Source organism: Siniperca chuatsi, linkage group LG14 (genome assembly GCF_020085105.1).
Source record: "Siniperca chuatsi isolate FFG_IHB_CAS linkage group LG14, ASM2008510v1, whole genome shotgun sequence".
Taxonomy (NCBI): Eukaryota; Metazoa; Chordata; class Actinopteri; order Centrarchiformes; family Sinipercidae; genus Siniperca; species Siniperca chuatsi.
This window is the reverse complement of record NC_058055.1, coordinates 19170363-19187038: the sequence shown is the minus strand read 5'-3', so window position 1 is coordinate 19187038 and position 16676 is coordinate 19170363. Positions and strand designations below refer to the sequence as shown.

Sequence of the window (16676 nt, the reverse complement as noted above, 5' to 3'; positions counted from 1 at the left end):
GATCTTTGCACTTCATTTAGCACCAACTGGATAGGTGAGTGTGCACTAATAATCAACATGGTGTAGGCCTAATTGATCTCCCAAATGAGGCAGTAAGTGAATACAGATGACTGTTCAGACTGGAACAGGAGAATTTGTTTGAGGCGAGAACTACCCAATATGAAATAACTGACACTTTAGCAAAGTTGTCATTGACTTGAACACACCGTTACTCTATTATGACTTTGCTCTCTAAATACAGATATGTTAATGATTATTCAGTTTTCATCTAGTATCTACATGGAGCAAGACACTAGAATGACTGATAATGTCACTGTCAGTCATGACAGTTAGTCATCAGAGAAAGGAAACTTTATTGTGGATTGAGCGTGAACATGTGTTTCCTTGACCTTGGAAACAGTAGTTTGACAAAAAAACAACAACTTTGTAGTACAGTAACCACATCGCGGATGCCAAGACTATGAGATGCACTTAAAAGTTCAGAACTAAACGAGTAAGCGGACCTTGAGTTATGATTTTTTTTTCAAAATATTTGCTACATTTGTTCAAATGTAGCTTTGGTATACTCAAAATTTAGATTTAGATTTATTGTCCCAGAGGGAGATTTGTTTTCATAGCCAATACAACACATACAGAAACACACAGATATACACACACAGCAACAAATACAAATAAATGGCTATATAGCGCTTTTATCCAAAGCGCTTTACAAGTTTTTTGCTGCTCATTTACCAACTCACACACACACTCACACACCGATGGCAGCAAGCTACCACACAGTAGGCATATCACAATAACTACTTAAACAGTATTATTGTCATTTTAAGGGAAGTCATTTGCATCGCAATCCATTGCATTCATTTGCATAAAGAATAGGGGTTGTTGGTTGCAGCAAGGGAGAGATAAGGTAGATAGAGAAATTATTAGCCAAATAATCACAAACTCTCTACAGGAACATTGTACATTTAAAATAAAAAAAGTTTTTAAAAAACTACAAAGAGAGGGAGAAGATGAAACAAACTATTTAAGTATTTACAAGCTATAGGAAAACTCGGAGAGAAAGAGTGAGAGAGAAACTCAAACCTGCCTAGCGCACACGTTGCACCTACTGACTGTCTGCACATGGCACAAGAGGAGAGGGAGGGGCGAGACCCCGGTGCTGTTGGCAGAAGAACAGAGGACTGCAATTACTCTCAGAATCAGAATCAGAATCAGAAATACTTTATTGATCCCCGAAGGGAAACTCTTTGTTACAGCAGCTCGTCTTTACGTCAGTGCACACAGGAGAAAGTACTAGCAAAAAAATATATAATACAATACACTATAAAAAACTATAAAAAACAGGCCAGAAAATAATTAAGTACCAAGTGGGTATAAGTATAAAATAAAATAAGTGTGAAGTACCAAGTGGGTTTTCCGGTTGATGATGATAATACGGTATAAATGCAATGTAATAATATAAGTAATAAGTAGTATTACAGCAGCAGTAATGGAGGTATGAATAATAAATAGGACAAAAAACTAATTATTGCACGGATATTGCACAGTTATTCAAGTATTGCAGAGATGTAATGATCAAAGCAGCATGCATGGGAATGAATTACAATATAATACATTTTAATATATTTTCCATCTTTATGATGGTCTGAATAGGTCACTAAATTTGTCGCTAGTCGCTTTTTAGAAATAAAGTCGCTAAGAGGGTCTGAAAAGTCACTAAATCTAGCAAGAAAGTAGACAAGTTGGCAACACCGTGTGTATGTTGAGGAGTCCCTCCCACAGTAAAACTCCACACAGAGAGCAGACGATGAGAGGACAGAAGCAGCGCGACCAGAAATGACAGAAAAACGTGTCTCAGCATAGTTTTTTCTGTTCATTCGGCTTAGGCGCTGTGAAAAAACGCAGGTGAAAAAGTCTTACAATGGTAGGGAAAAAGCTGCTGTTTCATTCTGACATTATGTTGGCTAAAATGTTGGTGACATTCTTATGTAAACAAACACAACGGGCAATATCGAGGTCAGCAAAAATGATCGAGGTCATGTAAGGGAACAGTACAGCAGGGTGGGTTAAATTATGCTTTTGTAAAGCAACAGCAGGAAGTCGGGGGGAGTTTATTGTCTGTGATGACTCAAAGATATTTGAAGCTGCTCACCTGTTCAACTGTCTTGCCGTGGTGGATGGAGGAGGGGTTCAGTCCAGTGTGGGGTGTGTTTGATGTGCTAATGACCAGTTATTTTGTTTGGTCCACGTTCAGCTGTAGTTAGTTATCAGTGCACTATTGTGTGAAGTGACAAATAGAGTTTTGATTGGCTGTATCAGAGTTATTGTGATTGAGTAGTGAGAGTATGGCAGTGTCATCAGAAGAATGTGATGATGGGTCCCTTTGCTAGTTGACTTGTTGGTGCTGTTGGCTCCATTCGCTGGTGAAATCTTTATCGTCCCTGCCAGTACTTTTGCTGCTGGCTGGGTCAGTCTTTACGCTGCTGGCCAGGTGCTGGTAGTTAGAAAGGCGTTGCTGCTGGTTTACCGACCCAGGCATTTTCCTGTACTTTCTTTGACAGTGTAATGTGCTCTGGTAGAATGTTCACCACTTCTTTTGGAGGCATTTTTGAGGCAGACGACTTCTCAGTATTGTGGCTGGTAATAAAACATAAAAAATTTCACCCAATAATACATCCTGTATAGAAGCATTTTTAATACATTTAAAAAAATAAATACTTCTTCAGTCTTGGACACAGAAACACTCAAACACAGTGTCACAGATTAATATCTTTCTGGTCTCAAAATTTCTACCTACTTAATATAATTTGTGATCTAATACAAATGTGTAAAAACTTTTCATGTTTAAAAACGTCAAGCCTAAACCACTGTGAAAATGTTCATAGTAAAATGCCTACATGCACACTAAAACAGCAATTTTTCTATTTTGTTCCTCATTTCTGTAGTCCTCTTTTTCTCTCTTCATCCAACTACTCTTTGTGATCCTTCATATCCCCTTCTCTTGTTTATCCTCCCGTCCGTCCTAACCTGGTGGGATTTGCTCCTCCCAGAACCAGATGGTGCTCAAAGGCTTAAAGGTTCTGACTGGAACTGTTTCTGATTTGTGGTTATCTGGCCGTGAGCTGCCTCTCGAGCTACTGAAAACATCCAGGCCAGTGGTTCATGTCTGTTTATGCAGAGCGCAGCTGACCTTTGGGATCCCAGCCTTCCAGTCGGCTGCACAGGGGACAAGCTGCCTGCCCCTAGTGCTCAATGATGCACGGCTCTTGTTACTTGATAAAACCTTTATACCACATACATACATATGTGTGTGTGTGTGTGTGCATGTGCTGTGTTGTGTACACAACAAAAAACTGTGGGAAAACTGACACACACATTGTGTAGCATACTGTGTCACACAAAATTTTATGTGTATACTTATTGGGCACATGGTGGACACAAATACAAAAATCATTAAGAGATGATACCTCACACACACACACACTTAGACACATATCACACTACCAGGTTCTCTTCAAAAAAAAAGCAAACCACTGAAACGGGCAATTTAATATCATGCTTTGCAACTCTGAAAAAGTATCTTCCCTTATCTGCCTCGTCATGCAGGCAGCTGTGGATGTTCAGACTGCATATGCTCCTGAAGAGGTGCGTGATAAGGAAAGGAAGGTGGGTAGCTAAAAAAAACAGAAACGTGACAGAGATACTAAAACCAATATGGTGGTCTACTCCTGAAAACAAAGACCATGGCAACAAAAAGATTAGATCCCAGAGGCTTCTCTTGCCAGAGCTTGAATAACCCAATGAATTAACAAAAGGAAACATTCAAATGTGTTTTACTATTGCAGCAGTGGTGAAGAGTAATTTCTGATGTGTTGATGAGTTATATTTTCCTTTTCCTTTTGTCCAGCTCAGAAAGCCTACATCCAAACAAATAAATACTTATTAGGTGACAGGGAGCCTTGTGACTGCAGGAATTCTTAATAATCCTGAAAACGGTGACTTTTTGTGAAATATTGTAGTTCTTTAAAGCTATTGAGCTAAGATTTACAGGGCTGGATTACCAACCAGGCAAAGCAAGCAACTGCCCCAGGGCCCCATTATACCCTCACGTTTCCCAATAGCTCCAGGTCGTGTGTGTTGTTATTGTGTGTTGGTCTGTGGTAATCTGGTAAACTAAAATGTTAAGGGCTTTAATACGACACCTCCACTATTTCCTGATCCTGAGGACCTGTCTTATAGGGTGTTCCAGTCAAAATCTAGCTTTAAAGGATCTAATTTAATATTGATGATGATGAACTTGTGTTTTGATATTTAACAGTTTGCTGTTTGGCTCTATTTGGGCCCTCATTTTTGCCCCTACAACAATGCTAGACCTTTAGGTTTTATCAAACCAAATCAAAGGTTGGGGAACAGCACAATCAAGGAGACAGAAGTGCTTCAAGCTTTTTAAAAACTGCCCTTGAGAACCAACAGGTTAACTTTTCCACTCTGAATTCTGTCCCTAAAAGTTAGTTAGCATTTTGGAAACTTGGCCCTGCATCAGTCTACTCACCCCACACTGTTTTCAATTAATTCAGGGTAAGCCAGTAGGTGACACTGTTCTCTGTAAAGATCTTTGACTTTGTAGTATGACTTTCAGTGTGTTTTTTTCCCTCTAAAATATTCCATGGATAGAAAGGCAGTGACAGAGGAGCACAGGGAGAAGGAGGGAGAGAGTCACAAAAAGAAAAGTGGGTGTTTTCCTAGGCCACTAATTGTCTCTTAACGTGATTGATTTCTGTTTAAGAAATGTAAGTCTTTGTCAAGGACAATGCCATCCCATTTACTCCAAAAATAATGCTATGTTTCTATCTCTGAGAAGATGTGTGCGTGGGTGTGTGTGCTCATGCTTTTGTCTATGCGGCAGTTACCTAGATTTAATTGGTTCCTGGTTCCTCAGATGCTCAGTGTTGCTATATTATCCATACCCATGCATCAAGGCTGATGAGCGCAATACATCTCCTCTGATTGGAAACAGAAAATGAGTTGACTTTAAATGCCCTTCAGAAATAGGACACCTTACTATGGTGGACAGGCCGTCAGGTGGCTAAAATGCACTTGTGTTTCGTTAAAAGGGATGTAGAGACATACACATTAGGTGTGTGTGTATGTGTAAGCTATATATGTATTATGCATATATTAATGTGTGTGTTCAAATTTATGTACAGTATTCATCACATTGTAGGGACAAATCTGTGTACTTGTGTATGTGGACGCGTGTGTGTTAAAAAGGTACAAGTTCATGCATGTCTGAGAGTGTGAGTGTATAATACTGCTCTATATATTGTAGTATACAGTGGCTATGTGAGTCTGAGTAAATTTGGGTGGGGGGAGCGATATGTCTTTACTTGATGGATAGGTTATTTGAGTGTGTGTGCTTGCGTACCTCTTTGTGAGGACCAATTAGAATTTTACACCATGTAAGTGGGGACATTTTTGTAAAGTGATATCCTCACTTCCTCAAAGGAACACTCAATCAAGAAACACTTGATTGTAAGGTTAAAGGATAGGACTGCTGATATTCTGTATTTTTGTTTTTGTCATCAAATGCCATGTGTAATGAGGTTTTTAGAATACAAAAAACACGAAAAATCTAGTCTTGGTGTGCAAAAAAAAGGTTTGATAATGATAGTCAAGGATAAGTTGAGGAGCTACTTTAGGAAGTGTATTATGTCAATGAGAATCCTGAGACGTATAAGTACTAACGTGTGCATGTGTGTGTCATAGAGAGAAGGCAGGTCAGACTTGCCTTTTCCCAGGGCACTGATTGTCATCCTGTGATGTCAGGCATCAGGTCCTTCAGCCTCCTTCTCCTCTTCCTCTATCCGTCCCATCATTGAAAAGCCATCCCCTTTCCTCAGTTACCCACTACTCTAAGTGTCAAACTATTAACAGTTGCAGGATTTTTCTCCTTTCTCTTGACTTTCCATCTCACTCCATCAACCTTTTTTTCTATCCCTTCTTTCTTCATTTTCCTCACCATGTCCCTCCTCTCTCTCTCTCTCTCTCTCTCTCTCTCTCTCTCTCTCTCACACACACACACACACACACACACACACACTTTTAGCTCCCTTGTGCCCCCATCATGGGCAACATTTTTCCCATTCCCCTTCCATTACCAACTGAAGGTCATCCTAATGGGGCCACTGGCAGACCAATGGAATTGCTATTTAACACAAAGACAATTAGACATTGCTAGGGCAACCCACCCCCACCTCTGACACATACATACACACACACTCACACACACACACACACACAGCGTCCCACAGCAATCATTTTATTCCTCTCACAAATCCCTGCCTTGATCGTCATCATTCTCCCACTCTCAGTCATTCCATCTGCCATGAGCCATTCTCTCACTCAGTCACTCCATCTGTCTTTTTCCCGGTCTCATTGACCCTTTCAGTCATTAGCTTCTTACTCACAGTTGCCCAAATGTGGAGAATGCCAGTGCTTGCTGCTACATAAAATTGCTTGTTTGCAGCTGGAGAATAGCGATGCATACTGTGGGCAATTTTCAGTTAAATGTACAAATTGTAACATTGAAAACAGTGTACAGAGATTGTACATGGAAAGCATCTATCTTTCTAGATTAGACATGCTTCATAAAAAAAAGAAGCACTTAAGAATAAATTATAATAGTAAGACATAAAATACAAACACAATATGAGAGTGGAAAAAACTACAGATAAAAATAAAGAAAGCATAGGCAAGCCTAAACAGGTGGCTGTTGAGCTGTGTGGAAGTGTCCACAGTGTTCACAGATCTAAAAAACCTACTGGTGATGTAGGGTTGCAGTAGTTTTCTAATGTAGGCAGTTGCGTGACCAAGCAGAGTTCTAAAAGTAACCCTGTCTCTTAGAAAACGTTTATACTACCCATTTGTTTTGCCAAATACATTTTGAAGGAAACGCATTGCTTTCTTTTCTTTTTCTTTTCATTCTTGTATTGCACGGAAGTCAAAGGGAAGGAGTCCTGGGATGGATGGGGGGTACAAATCTCAGGACTTTGGCACGGGAGACTGGGGTTTCACAGTCCAACAAGTCCTCCAAATGAAATGTAGAACGACACATTGAAGCCTTTTCTGATCTGACTCCCCTTTCGGGAAATCACTATTTCTGAATATTTTTTTTTTTAATGATTTGACAATGCCATGGTTAAGGTTTGATTAGGTTAGGGGACCTTTGTCATCCTCGTTACAATAATAACCACATGATTAAGGTTATGGAGCGATTGTGGTCATGCTTTAAAAAAACAACAACATTGACTGCTGGTTCAGAAAAGTGAAACGAACAGCTGTCTCCTAAGTCTGATGTTTTGTTGACCCATCCATCCACAATGACCTCTTTCCTACGCAGAGTTTGTCGCTCTATAATACTGTCAACTGTCTTACTTCTTTGTTCCGCTCATAATTACTACAGCTGCTAGAGGACTTTGTCGCTTGAAAGTAAACTTATGTCGTTTTGAGGCACTTGCTGAAATGACTGACGCTATCTAGTCTTGGGGGGAAAGTCTCCACATTCCTGTGTGTGGTTAAATTAAGGCAACAAAAACTCTTTGGTTAAGGAGAAAGATTGTGGTTTTGGTTAAATCTTCTAAAATTAAACACACCCTGTGTGCTTCAAGTCACTTTAGACTTTTTCAATATTTAACCAATTTAACCAAGATCGACAAACTTTCCCTAACCTAAACCAAGTGCTGTGAGTGCCTAAACATAACCATGAAAATGCTAATCATGATTTACTTTCTATTCGAGTGGATATTGTAGGAAGAACACATGAAATACGTCAGTGAATGCCATGGACATTTTGCAACTTGGCAGATACATTCATTCAAATTGTTTTATCATTATGTTAATAAAAAAACTAAATTCAGGTGGTATTACATTTCTCTAAAAATATTTGCTGTTGCAAATTAGTGATTTTACATAGATGATTAGTGTATGTGAATTAGTGAGTATAAAGAGATCAAGATCGATGTCACATGAGACCTTTTAGGGGACCTGGTCAAAAGCTTAACATGCAGCATGTTGGACCACTTGTAAATGTTCTAGGGATGTCTTGCTAAAACAGGTGAAAAGGAAGCAACAGTAGATGAAATAAAAGCGTGAACTATAATCATCTCCATCTCAGTTTAAGACACAAGTTTAGCAATGTTCCTCGGCTGGAAACCCCCCCAAGAAAGAATCAGATACTTCAAGAGTCAGTGCCTGGTCTGTAGGGAGGAATAGTACAACAGTGACAGTGAGTTGATAGATCAAAAACCATAGCTGCTATCATTTCTGTCTAGCCTTCTCTCTCCCCAGTGCCCTGCCTATCCAAAACCGTGGAAGTTCTCCATTTAGTTTTTTGTCAATGCCATGAAAAGTGTCAGTGCATGCCACTCTTGCTACCACAATAGAGCATGACCTTATAAAAATCATACACAATCTTGGCAGCATCAGCTCATGTAGATGCTTGCCCTTCTGACGAGCATAAAACCAAAATCATTTGCATTTGTCTAGCATGTCCACAAAAACTATAAAAATGAACTAAAAATTTAAATCCTAAAATCCCTTCCATGCATGCAAGCCAATCACCATCAACTATTTTTGCCTCCACAGGAGATCATTCAGACAGTGACAGACTTTATTCTTACCAAACACTCTTGGTAATGCAGCCCTCATTCAGTAAAACACTATATTGTACAATTTTTGAGAGAACCTTTTTGTTCGATATGAAATTGTACAGTACATACTCTAATGTTGAAAAGAAAGCAGCAGAGAAGAAGAGACAGAAGCTGAGATATGTGCATAGATTACAGCTTCTGTCTTCCATCTAGCCAGTAGGATAAACCTCCACAGGGCATCACTCATCTCAGAAAGTCAAAGTAATGCACAATCTAGTGTTTTCCGGTAACTCAGAACTACAACACTCCGACACGACTGCCTTAATTTGGAAGGATGTCGTGCTGAGTCAAGGGACGTAGGGAAGAACAGGGCACTTAGATTTTTTGTGTGTTTGTGCATGTGTGTGTGTATGTGTGCCTGTTCACAGTCTTGCACTTAGCACAGTCTCAGCTGATGAATAGTTTAGCAGAGTTTCATTCCATCTCATTTAAAGGCGTTACATGTCTCCCCTGGTTCCGGGTTCCTTCTAATCTCATTACAGCTGTCAAGAAAAAAACCTTCCATGAGCATCAGTGAGGAAACACAGCAGACCGAGATAAAGTTGCTGTGTAGCCCTTTATTGGATAAAAAGTCTTATCACTAGACTTTTGGTCAGGTTAAATGATCTGTGTTTGTGTATGTCTAGGTGTGTGTGAGAGAGGGAGTTTTGGCTCTTTATAAGAATTTAGATAGACAAGACTTTTACATCATAGATTGTTAGGAATGATAAAATGAATTGATAGGGGACAGTTCCACAGTCATCAGATTGGTATCCCCTTCTCCATTTAGAAATCAAATTTAGATTTATGTGACATATTAAACTCATTTGGTTGGGGGACGTTTTTTGGTGTCACGTGTAAATAAATATCAGTCAAGTCAATTTGACACTTGAAATGACCTGCAATAAAGTCTACTGGATATTACAGTGTTCTTACACAAGGAAATAAATTCTTCCTGGTTTGGTGAACTTTCCTATGGAGTTTTATGTGTGAATATTGTTATTGTTATTACATTTTATCATATGATAAATGAAATTCAATCCCAAATGTAGGAAAATGTGATGGCAATTGGAAGATTTCTGGATATCCAGACTACTTAGCAGTGTCAGGAATGTAAATAAGGAATACTAAAGCAGGGCAGTGTTAAATCTAAGAATCCCTTTATTTAACAACTCAAAGGCAGAAACATCCATTACCGATTAGAAGCCCAAAACTAGATTTTCCACTATATGAAACACTCCTCCCAAAGTCCATTTAAAGCTGAAAAGCTCCACACAGTCCACAGAATTTTCACCTAAGGTGAGCTGCTGCCATCACCTGCAGGACCTGCAAAATTGTCAACTTAGATAGGAAATTGACCAGCACATGTCTTCAAAAGTGCAAACAGGCTGTACCTAAAACAGCTAAAAAATAAACATGCTCATCTTGTGAACATAAAAGGCCATCCTCCCCATGACCTGGATCCAGTTGTGCTACTGTCTATTTGCGGCTATTATACCATGTACCAGCCTCCACTGGAGGTGGGCTGTTCGTTTTTCAGTCTGCAGCACATACAGGCTTGGACATATTATCATGACCATGGACCCTGGACACAAACCCACCACTACACATGCAAATAGTACATGCGCACTGCACATGTCCTCCCCAAGCACACAGTTTGGTCACACAATAGCACAGGGCAACCCACAGCCACCCAGCATGTATTACTTTGAAATTATATTTGTTACTTTGAAATGCTAAATAACTGCCATTTTAGATCTGTTTCATTCTATAAATGCCATGTACAGTACAGTACATCTTTAGGAGTCAAAACACACACCTTAATTTAAATAAAACCACCAACAACAAACCATGAAATAATACATAAATTAACATCAAATGTAGTATAGAGCCACAGCTACGATGACACAAAACAGTGAAAAATATCCTACCTAATCCACCTGCTTTCTTCTGGCCTTCTTTGAAGAGAAGGGATTGCTCAAGTTGTCAAAGTCCAACTCCCAGACGAGTTCCAATTCAATGGCCATGAGTGACAGCATGTTCAGCTGTCTCTGTGTCATCCTTGTCCTTAGTCCAGCAAGACAAAAATACTTTACACATAAAAAAAGGTTAATAATAAATCTTAAGGCTAAGGGCCCCCATTGGCTCCAGGGCCCTGGGCATTCCCACTTTCCCCATGTGGTAATCCATCTATGCGGACAGACCCTACATTGAATTGTTCTTCAACCACTTAATGCTCTTCTCACAGGATTTATTCTTAAATGCTCCTATGCTTACCCTTGCTGAACTGTGATCCTGCTCCCTTTTAAGCTAGCAGCATGCAAACCCCCCCCCCATCGATGGGATGACCAAAATGCCTCTTCAGTCCACTAAGACCAGCTGTGTCCAGCATGCAAATGTTGACACACAGCACTGAAGATACAGCGATCAAAGTAAATCCCAAATCACACGTGAACCCACTGAGCTGCTAGTATGTGGTACCTTAAAAATTAAAGGGAAAAAAACAACGCAACAAAATAACATGTTGAGTTTGTCATAAAAAAATTGCATCATTCTACAAACGTATATAATACCCATCACTTTTGGTACCTTGGTCTTTGATAAAATGTTAAGTGTATTTGTTGGTCCATGCCAACAACTTGTTTCTTAGCTTCTTATTGGAGTGTTCAGCCAACATTTTAAATACATTCACAAGAATTCAAAGATCAAAACAAAATCTCAGGCAATAAAGGCATTCCTAGAAAATGACAGTGGTGGAAATACACCAATACTTTGCTGAACCAGGCAAATATTTTACCAGGGCATCATATTTCTAGGAACATAAACAGTTGCATGGATCACACCAACTGCTCGATTGCTATTTGTAATGAGTAATGGTGTCCCACTGAACATTGCTAAAATAATATTATGTTAACATATGATGACGGGCCAGTCTCTCCTGTAGCGTGATCAATGTGTATGCTGATTAATATTTTGTATCTTTTATTGATAAAATAATTACCCTTCCCTGAAGTGTTATGAACCAGGCTCTCTTAAGACTCACAGATGGACTTCCCCCAGACACCCTGTCTTCACATGACCCAGGAGGTCACTAATGGAAAGTTGAACGACAACATTTCGATTTACCACAGGCCAGCTTGGAGCCAAATTAATCTAATATCTCCACATCCCAGGATCGGAGGGGGACCAAATCACACTATGTTGCAGGACTCACAAGGTTGAACAAAGAAATGTCGATTGCCAGTTGGTAAACTGAAAACTTCACTTGCCAACATCACATTATCTGGACTTCATCAACGACTCCTAAGGCTAAAAGACACAGAGAACCGATAAATGACTTTGCCATGTAGAATCAAAATGTATTAACTAATATGTTATGTTTAATTAACAATATAAAAAAAGTGAAGTTTTGAGTTAACGTGGACATTTTTGGTAATTTGGGACGCACAGTTTCATTAGTGTAGGCCCTTGCTTCCCTAAGGACAATATTTCAAAGAATATTTTAAACTGTTTTCTTTTAACCTTAAATATGTCTAAGGTTACCTGATATTATGTATTAGCCTATTATAATGTTTTATGATAGCTTCATTCTGCCCTCACCCCAATTATTGTAGCCTAGATGGTATGTTTAGACTCTTTGAGTAGATAACAAAGTAAAATTGTTGAACCAGACAATTGATCATAGCGTGCAATAAGACTGTAAGAATGTAAGTTGGAATGCCAAATCTCACATACATTTGCAGTGAGATTGTATTATGTATTTTCTGGTGTTGTTGACTGACCTTTCATGAATAAATCAGTCAATCAGCCAGTCAAACAATCAGTCAATTGAAATGAATGGGTGAGTACATATGCAGTAAATGCATAATATGCAGTAAATTCATAGAGAAATGGACCACAATGTACTTGTAGATGGTTTATTGTTAGAGCCAAGGTCAGGGCAGCAGCTTCTTCTAAAATATCGGCTCGCATAGCCCTTGACCGTTTATTAGTGGCAGCAGTATTCTCCATTTATCTCTGTTTGTCCATGCCTTGCATTTTTAATGTCAGTTCTGTTTGTACTGTCATGTTCCTACTGTACCTGTACCTTTCAAAGTAGCCTGAAATAGGTACAGAAACTGCTAAAATGACCACATTAATGCTTTGTCAGATTTTAGATAGATCATTAGATAGATCGTAGATCATTAGATAGTTCAGTATATCATTGGTCATATGTACTATGTAACTGGAGTTGTAGACGCACCTGCACACATGGCAGAGTATGTTTACATGCACACTAGTATCCAGGTTACAAGTTTTATCCTGGCTGTGATTGTATCCATTACATGGTGTTTACAGGGAGCATAAATTACCTTGGTATTCATTTTTGGTCTAGATCACATATGTCTAAAAATGGTTCTACAAAGTGATTTCTACAATAGAATGCGTGTTAAAGCTGCAGTTAGTCATAGTGATTGCATCCCTATTGACCAGTGTTTGGGAAGGTCACATAATCTAACCAAAAGCATCTATGGCACATTTCTCAATAGAAACAAGAGCAAACATTATTCATTGTTCGCTTGATAAAAGACGACTTCTGGCCTTGCTAATTTCAAGTAGTTTTTAAAAATAGTACTGTTGCACATTTCAGAAACTGATGATGAGAGACATCTCCATTGTCCACAATGTAAATGATGCATATTTATGTATGCATGAAAGGTTATTTTATGACATCCTCTTGTCATTCTGTGACTCTAATTGTGTTCTTTTCATTTTCTCAATCACATACATGTTCCTCTCTGCATAACATCATCATTTCTTATGGATGCTAAACAAAGACATAATTTCACATAAAAAAGGACATACATTATTTCATCTTCTAAAGCTTCTCATATTTGTGCTCATAATACAAGGAAGTAGGTAAATTCTGACTAATACACAACATGCCATCAGAAAGCAGTTAACATAAAGTAGTATATGTATTACACACGACGGACAATGTATTTTTTATCCAACCCTCAAACAACTAAGAAAAACAACGTTTAAGGGTAGTTATGGTGCGTAGAATCACAAAGTGAATAAAGAGGGTTTTAACTCTCAAACTTAGATATTTAGAAACTATTTGAGGTTTGTTTTGAAATCAGAAAGCTGCGTGAAAATCACTGAGTGACAAAAAACATCATCTCCCTACTCCTCTATTCTGCAGAGGGACAGTGGAGTAACTTAAATGTCAGTTTCAGTTAAACCCCTTCAGTGGGAATGTGATGACATGCAAAGCTGAACAAATAGAACATGAGACAGAACATGAGAATAAGAATAAATAATAATTAAATGAAAATGACCTTAATTAACACGATGGATGGAGAGAAATGTGTCCTTGTGACACTGGTGCTGAGGCATGCTGAATGCATACCAGTTACAATGACCATACTAATTAAGCTAAGATAAATATGTGCATTATTTGAGTGAAAAATTAAGGCAAAATGACATTCTATCAGCTGAGAGTAAACATGAGTAAGGTAGTACAAATAAAACACTGACCATTTGGCATGACCATTTGGCATGTCTTCATCAAAGTCATCACTAGTGTTCACTAGTGCACTATTAAAGGCTGCAAATCAATCATCAAGTTCCAGTCCTTGCTGTACTTGATGTGAGGAGCACTTGATTTAGCTGTACATTGGTGGACTATGTGCAGATAACCCTTTACACCATAACATTAACCACTTATCATGCTGCATGCCACTGTTTTAACATGGAAGTCGTGTCCATGGTCTTTAATTTAAACAGAAAACACTTCAGAATTAGTGTCAACTCCCTCTAGGCTTATGCATTGCCTTGGGAGCCAAAAATAAATAAATGCCGAAGCAGCTACGTGTGTGCTACAGTAGCTAAACATTAGCTATGCACACCATATAATCCAACCTGATGTGCAATTTGCAACTTTGCCCTGAAGTGCAATGTGATCCAAATGCTCATGAGAAATGCCAGTCGTACTTGCACTGCTGAATAAAATTCATCTCTAAGCTTAAGGCTTCAGCTTTTCTCTCATGGCACAAGGCGATTGATTATGGAAGCGTAAATACAGTGTGAAAGATGACAAAAACTATTTTGTTTATGCCATGCAGGGCAACAACAGACCATGAAGATTAAATGCTTTCATTGCACTGTACTATCTCAGGAGGGTGGAGAGCAAGAAAATAAGAAAATGATGACAAAGGGAGAAAAGGAAGTCAGGAAAAGAAAAAGTGAAAAACTATGAAAATATACAGTATGTACTCTTGTACAAGAAACCTTTAAGAAACAATAACATAAGCATGTACACTGAAGTCCAGGTCACTGAAGCCTGTCACATCTTGGCTTCTCCCTGAACTCAGAATTTTGACAACAAAATTAAGGACATTTTTCTCAGAGAATCCTCCTCTGAATGGCTCGCAAAACACCTTCTGGCTTGTCATCTCCCCCCTCTTAGAGGATGTTTGAAGAATAATTACTCCCCAAGAACACTCCAAGGCTCTGATGCTGAACGTGATCCCTGAAGCTGTAAACAGGTCAAAATGACTTTTGCCTTTCTCACGGGACCAACCCGAAAATGACTTTCTTCTTCTTATTAGTGTCAAAGCTACGGGGACGTCTCTGTTGTATTGGTGGTATATGGGTTTCTTTTACCACCCTGGCTAGCATTAATGTGTTTTCAAGGATTGTCATGCCTCTGTCAAACACTGTAGAGACCATTCTCAATTCCCAAACATATGCCCACATGTTGTTTAATTCCACTTGCTCAATAAACCTTTTTCTTAAAGGTACAATCTGTAGTCCAAATGTTAAAAAAACAAAAAACACAGGACTGGAATCTGTTATCAATCCCAATTAAAAAGAAGTTATTGGACATACTGGAGAGAAATAGGCGTTTAAAATTATATATATATTTAAGGCGTGGAAGGTGAAGGCAACAGTGGTGCCCGTGGTCATTGGAGCACTCGGGGCAGTGACCCCCAAACTGGAGGACTGGCTACAGCAGATCCCTGGAAGAACACCAGACATTTCTGTCCAGAAAAGTGCAGTACTAGGAACAGCAAAGATACTGCGCAGAACCCTCAAGCTCCCAGGCCTCTGGTAGAGGACCCAAGCTCAAAGGATGAGACCACCCGCGAGGTGAAGGACGAAGTTTTTTTTTTATATATATATATATATATATATATATATATATATATATTATATATATAATTTGTTTCACAAGCTCACAGGCAACATGAACACCAACATGTCGAAGCAGCCACAGCAACTACAGGAACACTGAACTAATACATGAAAAATGCAAGGAGAGGAAGAGGCAGTGAGACAGCACTTGGATGCACATTTCATACAAGAGGATACGTGGATCTACCGATGCCAATTCAACCAGCGATGGACCTGTTCATATGAGACAGCTGTTACTCTGTTTGCTATTAACAGAGTAACAGCTGTTAACAGAGACTCAAGTCTGCAGTGTAGTTCATACACTTCACTGATAAACCTGAGAATTATACAGTTACATCAGGCTTCATGCAAATCATCACTTTTTGTTTTGTGTCTCTGTTTCACAGTATGTTTAAACATTATTTAATTAATACCAAACCTCAAAAAATTAGAGTAAGCTCTTGTTACCAGATATATTTTATAATCTAGATATATGACCAAATCACACGTCCTGTTTGGCCTATATGTGTCACTGTACAGTGGCAGTAATTGCAGTTACCTTATGTACTCTAGCTGCAGCTGGCTAGATTGAACTCGCTGGGTCTGTCTGACCATGTGCCCTGACGTCTTTGGTTACTTTGATTCAGTGGGACACACTAAACTCCCCAAAACATCTCAAGGTGTTCGCGTGTGATAGATCCGACCTGCCTTGCCTTGCCTTGGTTGGAAATTAGGTTGTTTCTGTATTACAGACTAACACATATTAATGATAAAGAATGGCTAAAAAACAAAGTCAAACCTATTTCCTACCACAAATACTAATGCACTGCA

At 39.0% G+C, this 16676-nt stretch overlaps 1 long non-coding RNA gene across 1 annotated transcript; it reads right to left on the bottom strand.

Annotated features, from left to right (window-relative positions):
• Positions 1-1082: 1082 nt before the first annotated feature.
• LOC122888742 lies at positions 1083-11035 on the bottom strand. The gene is made up of 3 exons (XR_006380773.1): positions 10619-11035; positions 2153-2637; positions 1083-1159 (listed from the first exon to the last, which is right to left on the bottom strand). It is a non-coding gene; the product is annotated as an uncharacterized LOC122888742 (long non-coding RNA).
• Between the last annotated feature and the right edge of the window lie 5641 nt (positions 11036-16676).